We start from the raw sequence: 3,770 nt of genomic DNA, 5'->3' as shown, positions 1-3,770 counted from the left end.
CACACTAACTAAAATGAAGTATAATTTAAAAATTTAAATAATGGAATATAATAAGGTAGAAAAGACCAATGATTAAATGCTGATTTATTGATTTATTTAGTGATTTACCTAAAGCACCATTTGTATTGACTGTTTGCCAAGAATGACTTTATTTGTAACCTGCAACAGAATGATCTGGAGAAACAGCTGAAGCAATGGGTCATTGACCTTGACAACTTGCTGACTACCATGCATGCTTCTCTAAAATCCTTATTTGTCTGCCCAATTTGTATTATTGTATTACTGTTGTTCGAATGTCTAGATGTTTTCTAATGAGAAAGAAAAATGGTGTGGATTTGGATTAGAGGGGTGATGAGAAGGATCTTGGAGGAGCTGGGGGAGGAAAAACGCTAATAAGAATAAATTGTATAGAAAAAAACCTATTTTCAATAAAGAGAAAAGTAGAAAAAAATGAGAACACCAACTGGAGTTGGCATTGAAGCCTTGTGGGGGCCATCCTGGCTTTGGGTCATCAATGCCGATGTCCTGTCTTCCACCTTCATTGAGCTCAAGTAATTACTCTAGGAAGTTTTCCACAACAATAAGATGTGGATAATTGACTAGCATTTTAAATGAAACAATGGCCACATCTTATTTGGTAAAATTTGAGGATATCCAAAATTGATTTTGAGGCAGGGGGCATTTTCCTGAAACAGGAAACCCAGAACTTTGTGTGATCACCTCTTGGATGGAAGAGGAAACAGAGACCCAGAGAAGGGAAAGACCTTGACCCAGGTCACCAGGTTAGTTTGTGACTAATGCAGAATCTTAACACCGTAGCTTTTTCCTCATCCCAATATGATCAAAAGGCTTGGTTGGCTAGGGAATGTGGAACACACCTTTAATCCCAGTCTGTTGTGTGCAAGGTCAGCAATATACTCCTTCAATACATTACTAGTCCATGTACTATAATCTTAAAACAAGAGAACATGTGCGCATATACACCCACCACAAACTTGTTCAACCCAGGGGTTCCCAGTGCTGCCTACACCTGGGGAGGAGCTGTGTAAAATGAGAATTCAGACTGTAACTGTGGAGATGATGATGCTCCTGTTTGGAGGGCTGAGCCTGAGCACTTGTCCTTATGACACTCTCCATGTGACCTAAGGATCAGACAGGGTCTTGAACCTCTGGTCTAGGCCTTCCCTCCCCTTCTCTAGACTGCATCCTTAGGTTTAAAAACACATGGAAGGTACATCACTGGCCTTCACAGGTGAGGCCTCTTATCCCAGTTCTTCCCATCCCACCCCAGGACTGTAGCTAGAAAAGCCAGAGGTGATAATAATCCATATGTTTATTATGATATCACAACCCATGGGTCATTCGTACAGACAAAGAGGACATGGAAAGGTATACTCACCTGGTGTGATGACTAATTCCAGGTCTAATTTTTGATCATTCCCTAGACCAGGGAATTGTACCCTGCAGCAGTAGGTCCCATGGTCACCTAGAGTCACATTCTCTATGGTCAGGGACACATCTCCTTTGAGGAAATTCCCCTTTAGCTGCTATCTGCTGGGTTTCTGATATGTCACATTTCTTTCATCAGTGCTGAGACCCCAATTGGCACACCATGACAATGGACAGGGTCCTCTGCCCCAGCACATAGGCACAGGTGTCCAAGGGGTAGGTACAGTGTAGCTGCAGGGCAGATATGCATTCTTACCGACAAACTCTGCTACAAATGCATCTTCCAAAGATCCTACACAGAGAGGAAAGTAGAGCAAGATGGTGAGGGAGAGGGTCTATTTCTGTTGGCAATGGCTCACAGAATAAAAGAGGAAACTATGGCTGACCTGTTGGTAAGAGGATTGACTGTGCCAATGATCCTCTGACTTCAGAGGCAGCAGAAGCAGCAGAAGAGAGTCCTGGTCAAACACTTACTATGATTGCACATGCCTCTAATCCTGGAGCTTGGCAGGTGGAGACAGGAAGATATGAACTAGGGACCAGACTGGACTATAGAGCAAGTTCCAGGCTAGCTTGAGTGATGAAATAAAAAAAAATAAAAAATAAAAAAAGAGAATTGACAGGTCAGAAAGTGATGACTTATGCCTGTAATCCCTGTACTGAGGGGTCTGTGGCAGAACTGCAGTGAGTTCGAGGCCAGCCTGGGAAACCTGTGCTCATTCCCTAAAATGTCTGCCTCCATTTGTTTGAGGTGGAACATGGGAACTTGCGTTTCTCTCATTTCCCACGTGTTGTGTGTCCTTGACTCCCCATACCCCACTTTTAGAATTATGGGCCTCAAAAAGAATTGCGAACAGTTCTTTGAAGAAGAAAGCCTGGGCTAATGGAGTCAACACTTAGAAAAAAGGGAATTGTTGCCCATGAAACTGGCCCTCCTATTTGAACTAGTCTGTTCATTAGCAAAGGAAAGATAACCTCATGCTCATTCTCTCCTCTTTCTCTCTCCCTCCCTTTCCCCCTCCAGTAAATAAACCCCTTGGGGGGGGAAAAAGCAGTAGCTTGCATATTTGAAACTCCTCATATGTTGTATTGAAGTTTAAAATAAATTCTTCTTTAATAACACATCTATATGATAATGTATACTAACTACATGAAAGGTACTTGAAAGCTGGACTCCCTCTCCCAACTCTTCCCTTCCCCAGCTCCTCCTCTTAGAGCCCAAACATTACAAAATTGTGCACACACTGCTCTTCCCTGGAAATGCTCGCACACCTAATTGTGCAGCTTGATTTTCTCTGTAGCATTGTGACTGCCAGCATCTTTATCAGGTTGTTCAATTAGGCTCCCTGTTTGTATCATGGATACATCATTTACTTACCCTGTCTCCCACTGTTGACATTTAGGTTGCTTCCAAACATATGCTGTTACAAATAGCATCACTATGCCCATCCTGCATCTCTGTCTTGGCCCCTGTGAAATAATCGTTCTCCATCTGAAAAGGTTCAGGCCGGTACGTACTAGTAAGTAGTAGTAGCAACAACAGGTCACAGTTGAAGAAAAGATGTGAAAACATTAGTACTTGGCAGGGAAAATCAAAGGCCAGCTCTGTGTAGGCTCAGCTTTAGCTCTCCAGTTAAAACGGTACTTCCCCAAGTGTCTGTGTATCCTGGAGCTCAGGAGAGAGTTGGAGGCAGGGCAATTGAAAAGCTGGAGGCAGAGGAGCTATATAAGCAAGTTACAGGTCATTCTGAGCAATGAGACACTTCCTCCAAAATTCAACAAGTCAGGGATGGTTCCCACCTGGACGCCCAGCACTCAGGAGGCTGATGCAGAAGGGACCACCTTGAGTTCCAGACCAGCCTGGGTTGCACAGTGAATTAGAGGCTAGCCTGAGCTATGGAGGATTGCAGGGCTTCCAGCTCAGATGGTCGGAAGGTAAGTCTATGGCCTTGCTGTCAGTTCCCATATCCTGGGGTCCTGCTTCTTCATGTTCAGAAACACTGCCTTGGGGAGAATTGTGGATCAGTTCTGTGAACATGAAGGGACAGGGCTAGTGGAAGTTGACAGTCAGAAAAATGGGCATTGTTGCCCTCAAAAATGGCCCATCTGTCTGGGATCTGAGCCAGTTGTCTGTTCATTAGCCAAGGAAAGGGTGGCTGAATCACTGCAATACAGTGAACAAAAACCTCGACAAATAAGAAGCTTGTACATTTCAAACTACTGGGGTTGTTTTAATGTTCAGCATTAATTCATTTCACTAAATCCATATGTACACATCTATGTAGGAGAGCAGTCAAGCCGTACTGAATATGTGTGACGTC

This window comes from Peromyscus leucopus, chromosome 8b (genome assembly GCF_004664715.2).
Source record: "Peromyscus leucopus breed LL Stock chromosome 8b, UCI_PerLeu_2.1, whole genome shotgun sequence".
In the NCBI taxonomy this organism is placed as follows: domain Eukaryota; kingdom Metazoa; phylum Chordata; class Mammalia; order Rodentia; family Cricetidae; genus Peromyscus; species Peromyscus leucopus.
This window is presented reverse-complemented; position numbering follows the sequence as displayed.